The sequence below is a fragment of the Geotrypetes seraphini genome, chromosome 5, assembly GCF_902459505.1.
Source record: "Geotrypetes seraphini chromosome 5, aGeoSer1.1, whole genome shotgun sequence".
NCBI lineage: Eukaryota > Metazoa > Chordata > Amphibia > Gymnophiona > Dermophiidae > Geotrypetes > Geotrypetes seraphini.
The window spans coordinates 20981317-20994518 of NC_047088.1; the positions used below are offsets into that span (position 1 = coordinate 20981317).

At 42.0% G+C, this 13202-nt stretch overlaps 1 protein-coding gene across 3 annotated transcripts in view; it reads left to right on the plus strand.

Moving 5' to 3' along the window:
* The first annotated feature begins 2904 nt into the window (after window positions 1-2904).
* Window positions 2905-13202, plus strand: part of LOC117361215 (synaptotagmin-like protein 2) — a 156032-nt gene continuing 145734 nt past the window's right edge. For 2 of the 3 annotated variants that reach the window (XM_033946250.1, XM_033946251.1), the window contains exon 1: window positions 2905-3155. The gene's annotated coding sequence lies outside the window, so the exon portion shown is untranslated. The remainder of the gene's footprint in view (window positions 3156-13202) is intronic. The other variant, XM_033946252.1, reaches the window with a different exon arrangement.

A 13202-nucleotide genomic window follows, 5' to 3' on the forward strand; every position in this document is an offset into this window, starting at 1 on the left:
CTATCTCTTGCAGCTGAACCATGTCAGTGAGAGGCTTTTGGATCAGACAGACATACAGCCCGGTTACCTCTGGAACTTGTTACAGATGTGGTCTTGAACAGGGTTCTTCAGAGAACCACAGAGGCCCCGGCCAGGGCAAATTAGAAGGGTCCAGTGCCTGGAATTCAAAATGAAAAACAACCAACCAACCAAAACCCAACAACAAAGCAGATATACTGTAGAAGCAGTTAAAGCAGATTTTTAGCTGTAGAAGTGTGCTTTCGTTTCAAGGCTCTGTTTAAATCTATCTCCTAAATATATAATTGAGCTTTTCTCTTTTGCGACCAATAAACAGGAGAGCTTCGCATTTGAATTTTGTTTTTCCGCCTGTTAGAGGCTGCAAATTAAAAAAAACATCATCAATATCTTCTGTCATATCAGACAGCACTATGGGTTAAGGAACTGGAACGTCTAATTATGCTCTCTGATTCCTATGTGGAATTTAGGAGGCATTTAAAGACTTTAGGAAAGCCTGTATGATTGGGCATAAATGTATTTGCAGAAAGAATCTCCAAGTTTTTGGCATTGGAGGAATCAATTCCATCGCTTATTTTTATTTGAGAGTTGGGAGGTTCGAGGTTCGCCTAAAAAAACTCATCTTTTTATGGAGGTTTGGGATCCTTATATTCAGAATCTTTCACCAAAAATACGAAGGTTGGTTATCAATGATTTATTATGAAAATTAGGTTTACTAATTACATTCCAGTTATTTATTTTAATTCTTTATTTTTGTCAACTTTCATCCAGGGTGAGGGATTTCATTTAGGGGAAGATAGTGGGTAGGGGATGGAATTAAGGGGGGTGTAGATAAGATTGAATTAATTCATATGGAAATTAATTTTGAAAGAATGATTTAAATTTGTATGAAATATTATTGTACTGATTATTTGATTCTTTCAATAAAAATTGTTAAACATAAAGACTTTAGGGCTCCTTTTACGAAGGTGCGCTAGTGTTTTTAGCGCACGCACCGGATTAACGCGTGCTATAGCTCGCACTAGCCAAAAAACTACTGCCTGCTCAAGAGGAGGCGGTAGCGGCTAGCACATTCCGCACACTATTCCGCGCGTTAAGGCCCTAGTGTGCCTTCGTAAAAGGAGCCCTTAGGCAACTAACTGACATGGATATTGTAATGAACTATTTAGATCATTATAGTATTATTTTTAATTATTTGGTTATCTAATTTTTTCTCTTAATTGTATTTTTTAATTTTTTGTAAACCGCACAGAACTCTATGGTCCTTGCGGTATATAAATTGATTATTGTTATTATCAAACTTGTTCATAATTAAACAAAGAAATATTGCAGTAGCAGAATTACATTTCATGTTCAGTTAAAAAAATATTAATCAAAAATGTGTCCCTTTTTTGTGTGAGGCCAGTGCTCATAGTTAGAGAGGGAACTCATTTTCCCCGTCCCATGGGAACTCGTTTTCCTGTTCCGTCGGGTGGGGGATTCTTTTCTTCTCCCTGCCCCATTCCTGCAAGCTCCGTCCTCATCTGCACAAGCCTGAAACCCTTTCAAATCATAAGTAGCAACATTCTAGAGCTCAGATTGTGATGTCATAATGCCTCATTCCACCAATGCCTAAGCTCCGTCCTCATCTGCACAAGCCTCAAACACTTTAAAATCCTAAGTAGCAACATTCTAGAGCTCAGATTGTGATGTCATAATGCCTCATTCCACCAATGCCTAAGCTCCGTCCTCATCTGCACAAGCCTCAAACCCTTTAAAATCCTAAGTAGCAACATTCTAGAGCTCAGATTGTGATGTCATAATGCCTCATTCCACCAATGCCTAAGCTCCGTCCTCATCTGCACAAGCCTCAAACCCTTTAAAATCCTAAGTAGCAACATTCTAGAGCTCAGATTGTGATGTCATAATGCCTCATTCCACCAATGCCTAAGCTCCGTCCTCATCTGCACAAGCCTCAAACCCTTTAAAATCCTAAGTAGCAACATTCTAGAGCTCAGATTGTGATGTCATAATGCCTCATTCCACCAATGCCTAAGCTCCGTCCTCATCTGCACAAGCCTCAAACCCTTTAAAATCCTAAGTAGCAACATTCTAGAGCTCAGATTGTGATGTCATAATGCCTCATTCCACCAATGCCTAAGCTCCGTCCTCATCTGCAGAAGCCTCAAACACTTTAAAATCCTAAGTAGCAACATTCTAGAGCTCAGATTGTGATGTCATAACGTCTCAATCCACCAATGCCTAAGCTCCGTCCTCATCTGCACAAGCCTCAAACACTTTAAAATCCTAAGTAGCAACATTCTAGAGCTCAGATTGTGATGTCATAATGCCTCATTCCACCAATGCCTAAGCTCCGTCCTCATCTGCACAAGCCTGAAACCCTTTAAAATCCTAAGTAGCAACATTCTAGAGCTCAGATTGTGATGTCATAATGCCTCATTCCACCAATGCCTAAGCTCCGTCCTCATCTGCACAAGCCTCAAACACTTTACAATCCTAAGTGTTGGAGGCTTGTGCAGTTAAGGCAGAGCTTACAGGAATGGGACAGGGACAGCGACAAAATTCATGGGGACGGGACAGAGAAATTGAGTTCCTGCGGGGATGGGGACAAATTTGTCCCCATGTCATTCTCTACTCATAGTCTCTGGACTTAGGTGACAAGTGAGACTCGTCCTTTCCATGAACCATGCTGCCTGGTCAGGGTGGTTCCCCAAACACAGAGCAGCAGATGAGTTTGGAGAGGAAAGCTCCCCATCCTGCCTGAAAGCACTACTGACCTCTAACATGCATCCCTTACCACGTGCCAAATATTGCAAAGGGGAGGATTGCAGCCTGTATGTAGACTTGGCAAACGCCCGTTTTACACAATACAGGGCCTAGAGCGTTTTTGTTTTGTTTTGTTGCAGAGAGCAAGTTGCCACTCGACTTGCTCGCTCAGTTCGCATTTAGAAATGAAAGTGCAAGTGGAACTTGCAACCGCAGGAAGCGAGCAGCAGTGAGCCTCCGATCCGGTGAGCCAGGCCGGGTTTTCGAGCAAGCCGCCGTGTCAGTGAGTCCCCGTTCGGTCAGCTCGGGCAGCTCTGTCAAGTGCTCGAGATCAACTTTGCCAGGGCAATGGCAGCAGCAGGAAAGTGAGACAGGTAAGAGAGATTCTAGTCCTGGTGACAATTTGGGGGGAGGGGGGAATTTCCCTACACCAATGCCACTTTTAATCCGCAACAGATCCCAAATCGACACACACAACACAACAGCTGCTAAAATGTGCTTCGGATCCGGGAGAGGGTTTGAGCGATTCCAGGGGGGGGCAAGCTTTAGGTTTGGAGTCAGGTTGGGCAGACTGGATGGATCATTCGGGTCTTTATCTGCCGTCATCTACTATGTTCTGTGCTTTTTTTGTGTGTGAAGGACCTCTCTCCAAATGACATATGGAAGGGATCGGGTCTTCCATTTCATTTTCTGAAACTTTTTTTTTCTTCCCTTAGGTTAACAGGAGGGTGAAAAAAGGGTCTGGGTAAAACCAGGATTTGCAGGATCTCCAGGATCCTCATTGACTTCTATTGAGATCCTGGTAAAAAGAGAGGAGTCCAGTCACAAGTATTGTCCTAGAAACCAAACTGCAGCTTTGAGTGGCTGGGGTTTCTTTCTGTCTCTATGACAATTTAATGTGTTTTTCTGTGCCATACTAACAGAGAAACTGCCCTTTGTGCTTTAGAACAAAAAATATATATTAGAAAGGATCTACTTCCTTGTTTGTTTGGGTTTTTTTTTAAAGAAATATGCAAATAGGATGTGCGACATTTTTGAGTTCTGTAATTAAATATTCTTTACTGGGTGTCTTTCACCCCCAATTGTTTTGGTCCCAGAGGATGACTATGGGAAAATTCTTGAATAGCAATTGTTAAATCAGATATTCGGGAGACATTCTTTCTAAAGTGTGTTGGAAAGCAGAAAAAAAGTCTGTCCCTTAACATCCTCCGCCTCGTTATACCTTCAACCTGCCCACAAACACCTGCTCACCTTTTATTTTCTACGTGGAGCCCTCAGACCTGAAGACAGAGTTTGTGCCCGTGCTCAATGCCAGGCTCACTGATCCTCAACCACATGGCATCTATTTGAAAGATAGCAAATGTTAATGCTACATAAGAATAGCCATACCCGGGTCAGACTGATGGGCCTCTCGGGAGGAGAGTGTAGAGAGCTACGGCCTCAGCCCCCTGATGTTGTGGGTTCAATCGCCACGCTGCTCCCCGTGATCCTGGGCAAGTCACTTCATCCTCCACTGCACCAGATGCATGAAATAGATTGTGAGCCCACCAGGACAGACAGGGAAGATGCTTGAGGTACCTGCATGGAAACTGCTTTGAACGTGGTTGTATAACTGCAAAAAAGGTGGCATACAAGTCCCAAGATGATGGGCCACCAGTGTCTAACTAATGTTTGACAGTAGACTCTCTGTTAACCGGAACTCAAGCAACCAGAACTCTCAAGCACCCCAGCAAAAAAATTCTACTTTAAATAAAAATGAAAATAAAATCAATTTTTGGCCGAAATGTAAGTGTAAACTTGGCACACCCACGCTTTGCCTACCATATGTCCGGTAGTTTGCCTGGAACAGTTTAAGGTATGGCATAGTATGGGGTATAGTATTAGTTAGGCCAGTTTTTAGGTGTCAGGTCAAAAGCGCGCCGGGACAAAGGCGCGAGCAGACAACTGAGCGCAGCGCGGAGGCGTGCGCCAAAGAAAAGACTGTTTTTAGGGGCTACGACAGGGGGTGTGGGGTTTACTTTATACAGATCGCGCCGCGTTGTGGGGGCGTTGTGGGGGGTTTGGGAAAAAGTTTTAGGGAAAAAGTTACGTTTTCACTAAAATGTGGGGGGTTACAACCCCCCAAACCCCCCACAACGCCGCCACGATCTATATTAAGTAAAGTGGGGGGGCTCCCCAACAAAAACCCCCGTCGCAGCCCCTAAAAACAGTCTTTTTCTTTGGTGCGCGTCTCCATCTTGCGCTCAGTTGTCGGCGCGCGCCTTTGTCTTCCGCGTTACTGTCTATGAACCAGTTTTTAATAGGCACTTGCTTGGTTTCAGAGATTTTTGGTATCATGTACATATCAAGTCCGTATGGAAATGCCTCTTCTGCTGAGTGGAAGACCCCATGTGACGTCCCAGGGCTCACCGGTCTCTCCTCTTTTATTCAATGTTTATCTCTCATCACTTGGTACTAGACTAGGTAATCTGGGAGTAAAATTGTTCAGCTATGCCGACGATATTACTGTTATAATTCCATGTCCATCATCGGTTCCTAGTATTATTCACATTATTGAAGAAGTAATTGGATTGATCGAGAGGGTTGGATGACGGTATTCAGATTAAAACTGAATTCCGAAAAGACAGAGGGCTCCTTTTACGAAGGCGCGTTAGGGCCTTAACGCGTGGAATAGCGCACGCTAGAATGCCCCGCGCGCTAGCCGCCACTGCCTCCTCTTGAGCAGGCGGTAGTTTTTCGGTCAGCGCGTGCTATGGCATGCGCTAATCCCGTGCTTGCGCTAAAAACTCTAGCGCACCTTCGTAAAAGGAACCCAAAGTTTTTCTTTGCCTCACCACATCAGAACGCTTCGGAAGCTTCTATTACTGTTAAAACCTTACAATATCCGATTTATTCCTCTGTTAAAATATTTGATCGTGCAAAGCCAGGTGGATACGGTATAACTGTGTCTGAATTCAAAAGGGCCTGGGATTGGCACGTGGGAGCTCTCAGAGAGAGAAAGAGATAATGGTTACTGTGGATGGGCCATTTGGCCTATATCTGCCATCATGTTACAATGTTTCTATAACCATAAAACTCTATGACCTCACAATGCAGGTGTAAAGACCCTTAGCCTATAGAAGAAGAGATGCAAATGTTAGCCATAGCCAATAGGGAGAGAAGGAGATAGTGGATATTGTGGATGGGAAGGCTAGATGAGCCATTGTCCTTTATCTGCCATCATCTTACAATGTTTTTATACCCATAAAGTTCTATGACCTCACAATGTAGGTGTAAAGAGCCTTAGCCTATAGGAAGAGGAGATGCAAATGTTATGAGTCTTAGGAGGATGTAGTGGATGTTGCAGATGGGCCATTTGGCTTTTATCTGCCGTCATGTTTCTATGGTAGTTCGTAAGGACTTCCAGAGCTTATTTTGATGTCTCGGCATTTAAGCTATTAGTCCAATCACAGGTGCTGAGCCATCTTGATTATTGTAACATTGGCTGGTGTCAAAAAAACTATTTCTAGGATGCAAATCACACAGAACACTGTGGTTAGACTTATTTTTGGATTGAAAAGGTTCAATCATGTTACCCCCTTCTATCGGGAACCACATCTATTAGTGTTGTCATTCCCTTCCCTATCGTTCTTTCCATTTTTTGTCTTTCTTTCCCATTTCTTCCCCCATTTTCCCGTCTGGGTCTGTTCATGTTTATTGATTAGTGTATATCAAAATGTTTTTTAGACTTGTACATCGTTTTGCATTACAATTTAGCGATTCATCAAACTTTTAATAAAACTTGAAAACATCGGTTGCCGGTTGCGGCACGTATTCTTTTAAAGCTAGGTTGTATCTATTACAAAGTCCTAACGGATCAAGCTCCATTTTACTTGATTGATCTATTTTCAGTTTCCACTCCAAAATACTCTCGTAAAGCTCATGTTTTTTTTGTTTATCCGCCAGTGAAGGGCTGCAGGTTCAAAAGGTACCATGAACGTATGCTTTCGTATCAGACGGCAATTTGGGATAAGGATTTCAAGCAGTTATTAGTTGGTTCATTCTCTTACTTAGAATATGGAGACCCTTGAAAACTTATTTGTTTTCTACGTTTTTAGGTAACTAGTTTTCATTCTGCTATTCTACTCGTTGCATTTCAATTTCAGTCTTTTGTAAACTGCATAGAACTGTAAGGTTTTATGTTTATCTGGCATCTATCAGTCCCCATGGGGGCCAGTTAACTGAGTCTGCTGTAGTTGTGTTTTAAAATTGGGCAAAGACAATTATAGTTTATAGCTTATTATTTATGTAATGCGTTTTCTATTCCATTCTCCCCAACAAGCTCCGAACAGGTTACAGGATAACATACATAAGATACAGTCAAAAACAGGTTACATTTTACCATATATACAATACAATACAATACAATACAGTACTCCCCCGATATTTGTGGGGGTTCTGTTCCAGGAACCCCCGCAAATGTAGAAAAACCGCAAAAATGGTTTTTAGCAGGGGATACAGAAGAGGGCAGCCAGAGAGGCAGGAGAGGGCAGCCGGAGCACTGGCGAGTGAAGGAAATCACTCACGGTATGCTCTGACCGGCTCTTCCTGTATTAAAGCCAGTCCTCACCAATCAGGAGCTGCTTTGGCACACAGATGAGGACAGAGCTTAGGAGTTGGTGGAATGAGGTATTATGACATCACAATCTGAGCTCTAGAATGTTGCTACTTAGGATTTTAAAGGGTTTGAGGCTTGTGCAGATGAGGACGGAGCTTAGGCATTGGTGGAATGAGGCATTATGACATCACAATCTGAGCTCTAGAATGTTGCTAAGTATGGTTTTATAGTGCAAATGAGGACGGAGCTTGCAGAAATAGAGCAGGGACAGGAAAATAATTTGCGGGGACGGGACAGGAAAATGAGATCCCGCCGGGATGGGAAAAAATTTGTCCCTGTGTCATTCTCTAGTGTAGAGCAGGTACAGTTTAACATAAAACGTACACTTTTGCTAACAGCATTACAATAATAAAAATGACCAAATATGAGGTAAACGTAGAAACAGCAAATTGAAACCTAATCATAGGATTAACATGGAACAATATAAAAAAAAATATCTACTTATCAAAGTATTCAACAAGGAGGGAAATGCTCAACAGTGTCTTTTGTTATCAGCAAAAGCTGCTGCCTAGTTTGTCTAATGATTAAGCCGGCCCTGATTCAAAGCACATATGGGAGGCAGACACAAAGGGATCTTGGGGGAGGATAAGAACACAGGATGAAGTAAGGCCTGTGATGGCACAGCAGACGGGCAGACCGGGTGAAGTCATTGGCATTTCTGCCTTCTGGTTGCTGCCCTGCCAAGCCCATTATTTCCTATGGAAACAATTTGATCTAGAAAAAATGATCATCGGAAACAAGTAAACCATTGCTAAGGTACCTGCAAATCTCAAGGAATGCGTTTTCTTACTAAGTGAGCAGGCTTCCCGGTGTTTTTCTAGCTGTGTCAATGATAGGGCGAGAGAGAACAGAACCGAGACACTTCAATGACTGATATTTTCACAGATGTACCTGCAGGGGTCAGTGTTGGAAAAAAAAGTCTATTCTAGTACAGTCCTTCCTAGAAGAATGACCAGCTTATGCAGCTCTTTGTTATGTTAATTCAGGGGTAGGCAATTCCGGTCCTCGAGAGCAAGAGCCAGGTCAGGTTTTCAGGATCTCCACAATAAATATGCATGAGATAGATTTGCATCTCAAGGAGGCAGTGAATGCAAATTCATCTCATACATATTCAATGTGGATATTCTGAAAACCTGACCTGGCTCTGGCTCTCGAGGACCGGAATTGCATACCCCTGTATCTAGACCCAATAGCTTCTCCTTAATTGTACCTACAAGAAATCAGGGTCCAAGGAGCCATTGCTTCTGCAACTTTAATACAGCAAATGAAGGGATAAAAGTCATGGCACTCACCATTCATGACTAAACCCTTCCCCCACACTTTATTCTGCTGGTTTAATCTAATCTAATCTAATACTTGGCTTTATATACCGAGTCATTATTCAATGACGGCTCGACTCAGTTTACAATAGTTAACTTATACTGATAAAATACATTAGAAATAAAAAGAAGTTTTACAAATTCAATTTTTAAAATGTTTTAGCAAATAAAACAGTTTTTAATGATTTACAAAAAGATTGAAGCGAATCAGAGCTTCTTAAAAAAGATAGAAGATCATTCCAAAGTTGTGAAAATTTAAAAATCAAAAATTGACCGAAAATCTTAACCCCTTTAATCCCTTTCCTAGAAGGAAGGAATAATTTAAATTGTTGATTTAGTATTGATAGGGCTAGAGATTCAACCTCAACATCTTAATATCTATTTTAAAAAATTTATAGCCTGTCTAAAGCCTAAGCAGGTTTCAGAAGTACAAATATAAGTCAATGATGCAAAATAAAATCCATCGCATAAAATCAAAAATATATATTGCCTTGAGCTAATCTTCAGCCATAGAGCTACTGAGATGTAGCCCCATGGGCCTCCTTTTCTTTATAACAAATTACTTGAACTATTTTATATTACTGAGCAAATGTTTTCGGTGATAATGTGTTCTTCTTGTGTGTTTGTGGGTGACAGTGAACATCCTCTCTTGCCTTGGCTTTTAGCACCAATCATGTGCCTATCTTTTGGCTCAGAAAGCCACAATAGAACCTGTCGTTCCAACATGGCAGTTACTGGTGCACGTCTGGACTCCTGAAAATCCACTTCCACTGTACGTGCCACCTGGGAAGCTTTCTGCTCCTGGCGCCCTGCCAAAGTGTGTGTAGTGTGGGAATAGTTTCACGGTTTTTCTTTCTGACCTCCATTGCTTGTAAATATGAAAACCAATTTGAGGTTAATAGATTAAATATTTTTAAATGTTTTTTTATATTTCCCATTTTGATGCCAAAAAAGCCTCTTCCCTTTGCACCCTTGTTTTAAAAAAATCAAGCCTTACAGCATGGAGAGAGACAGGGCCACCGCCACTGAGCAGAAGTCTGAAAAAAAACCAGACACTGGAGGGAGGGAGGGATTAGGAGGTAATTAAGTAGGACATCGTTGCCTTTCAAAAAGAGCTCTTTGACTTCTCCCGCAAATAGGAAAGGAAATCTTGTAAAATTAAACACCCTGGGAAATTCCCAGTTTATAGTTGCAACATAAAAGTTGTTGGTTATTTGGTGGGGGACTTTTGAGAAAGGTGTAGGGGGGAGGGATAACCTAATCTGTTAGTAAGATTGCTGTTATTTTGAATATAATTTGTTATTAATGATTGCATGAGACAGCTGAAATGTCTTTGAAGCACAATGCAATATTATTCTTTATTCCTTTGTCGATTTTTGATTGTTATGTGTTTTCTACCTTGTTGTCAGTATACATTGTTTACTGACAAATTAATAAAGATATAGTAAAAAAAAAAAAAAAAAGAGAGAGAATTCACCAGTTTATAAGTAAACTGACACTCTATTCTCCACAGCACTGGAAATAATTCAGGCTGTCCCAGAGAAATGCTTTTCAGTTAAAAGGGAAAGGTTTAATTATGCCGACCGCTTCCAGATTGTTCTATTTGAACATAAGAACATGATTTCCCTTACTGCAACAGACCAAAGGTCCATTAAACCCAGGATCCTGTTTCTAACAGTGGCCAATCCAGATCACAAGGACCTGGCAAGATCCCAAACAGTAAAACAGATTTTATGCTGCTTATCCTAGACATAAGCAGTGGATTTTCCCAAGTCCATCGTAATGATGGCTCATGGACTTCTCTTTTAGGACATTAGCCACACCTATTTTTAAACCCCGCTAAGCTCACTGCTTTCACCACATTCTCCAGCAATAAAATCCAGAGTTTAATTACATGTTGAGTGAAGAAATATTTTCTCCAGTTTGTTTTAAATCTACTACTTAGTAACTTCATTACATCCTTCATTACTGAAAGCTATTAGCAGGATAGAAGACATCAATGTAATGCAATGTAATTCCCCCCCCCCCCCTCCCATCCTGATATTTTTTGGAAAGAGTAAACAAGCGATTAAAATCTATTCATTATAGACTTCTATCTTATCTCCCCTGAGTCATCTGTTCTCCAGGCTAAAGAGCCCTAGCTGCTTTAGCCTTTACTTACAGGGAAGTCGTCCCATCCCATTTATCACTTGTCCCATCCCTTTTATCATTTGGATTTTATTGTTCTGGATTTTGAACTTAAGATTGCATGTGTAATTTTGAGCCTATTTATCTAAGGCATGATGAGCTTTCGCTTGTAGTGACATTACAGATTCGTTGTGGCATATTTGGAGCACTTTCTCCTCTCAGCTCCAGATGTTAGTGACATCAGAGAGGTCATAAAGCTCATTGAAACGAAGCTGGTAGCATCCTTTGCAATTCTCAATGAATAACCTGCTGCCATAAATGTTTCAAGGCCTCAAATTCAGGTTTGCTTGCATTTGAGCAGTGTGTGGGAAAGGATTCCAGAAAACAAAGTCGTTCAAGTCATGGCTGTAACAAATGAGAAAGGCTCGAAAATCTTGATCTACTTGGGTATAAACAAGCATAGCTGCAGGGTTACAAGGAAAGTTCAGCGAGTGGAATGAAGGCTTTCAGCTGCATTTTTCAAGCTTTGTTGTCTATTCAGTCCCAGATCTAGTAAAAACATTGTGGGCCTGCATATGCAGAAAAATTTGTTTCTTAACACATTTCAGTTAAGAGTTCAAGTAAATGGGGAGTGTGTAGCAGAGTGGAGGTTATGGGTTCAAATCCCACACTGCTCCTTGTAACCCCGGGCAAGTCACTTAACCCCCTCCCCTACCCCCATTGTCCCAGTTACATTAGATCAGTGGTTCTTAACCTTGTTGGAGGTACTGAACCCCACCAGTTTCATATGCGTGTTCACCGAACCCTTCTTTATTCCCTTAGTTTTGCCGGAGCTAGACTAGAATTACTCAACTTGGCATGGCAAATCATGCAATTAGGACGCTGACTCCCATCACGTTCCGTTATACATGTGAATCCATATTGTACATATTCGTCCGACCACTTTTGTATTTTGCTCGACATAGTTAGTAAGGGATTAAAATATTAAGATAGGTATCACACGACGTACCATCACAACAGTTACAATTCGACTACTGTGCGCATCAAATCCCCTGCAGCACAGGTAGGCCAAGCGATGTTGCGTGATCACCTGCAGCCAATTATGGACAAGCGGGGCGTATCATCACGAATCATAAGCGCTTCGGTCACGTTCAATCATCTATCAGTTAAATCACAAATTTTGATCAGGAATTGATTGATGTATATAAGGCGTTAGTTACAGAATGATAGATCAAGAAACCGAGTACACGATCAGTCTTGATCAAAATCACTGAATAACTGATAGATGATTGAACGTGACCAAAGCGCTATATGAGTCGGAGGTGTGTTTTGACCTCCGCCGAACCCGCGAGACTGACTCACCAAACCCCTGGGGTTCGGTCGAACCCAGGTTAAGAACCACTGCATTAGATAGAGTGAGAACCCACTGTGAGAGATAGGGAGAAATGCTCGAGTACCTGAATGTAAACCACATGGAGGAGCAGAATCGAAAGTGTGCCTAAGTCTGAGGTTGGGTGTTTTGTGCAAGACGTCCACAAAGCCAGTAGGAAAAAATGTCCATTTTCAAAGCTAGCTTTTATTTTTGAAAATGAGCAAGGTCTAAGTTTTGGTCCTCAGGATGTCTACCTTTTTTGCTCATTTTCAAAAATAAGAATGTCAATGTGAAAAACATACAAAAGCAAGTTTTGTAGACGTACCCACTAACTCCCTTGTCTGATTGCGGCAGAAGGAATCCCCTTCAGCTAAGCCGGTTTCAGGGACTCATGGTGTCTCAGCTGATGGGGATTTCCCCTACCAGCATCAGCTGAGCTGCGGAGCCCTACACCCCTCCCTCTGACATCCCAAGACCTCCCCTGACATCCCCCATATCTCCCTCACATCCCTGACATCCCCCTGAAATCCTTCACCTCCTCTGACATCTCCATGCCCCCCATCCCCCCAACATTCCTGGGCCCCCCTCCCACATCCCCAAACCCATCTAACCTTTGGATGAGAAAACAGCAGGAGGGAAGCTCCCTCCCTCCTGCCTACAGGGCCGTGTGCTGCAAATAACGGGACTTCCCCTTCCCAATGCATTTTGGGATGCAGTGGGAGGGGCCAAAGGCCCTGATTGGCTTAAAATGGTGATTCTAGAACCTTTTTCAAAGGTTGAAGCCTTACGCAATCCTAAATAACCTGATTTTAATACTTTTGAGACATGGTTAGAAAATGATAGGGACCTATCGAAGAGATATTTTACTCGTAATTTATCTGCAACTGTAAGTGGTGAATTCAAAAGTACAGGAGAAATAGAGGGACTAATCAAGCAACCAGACAAC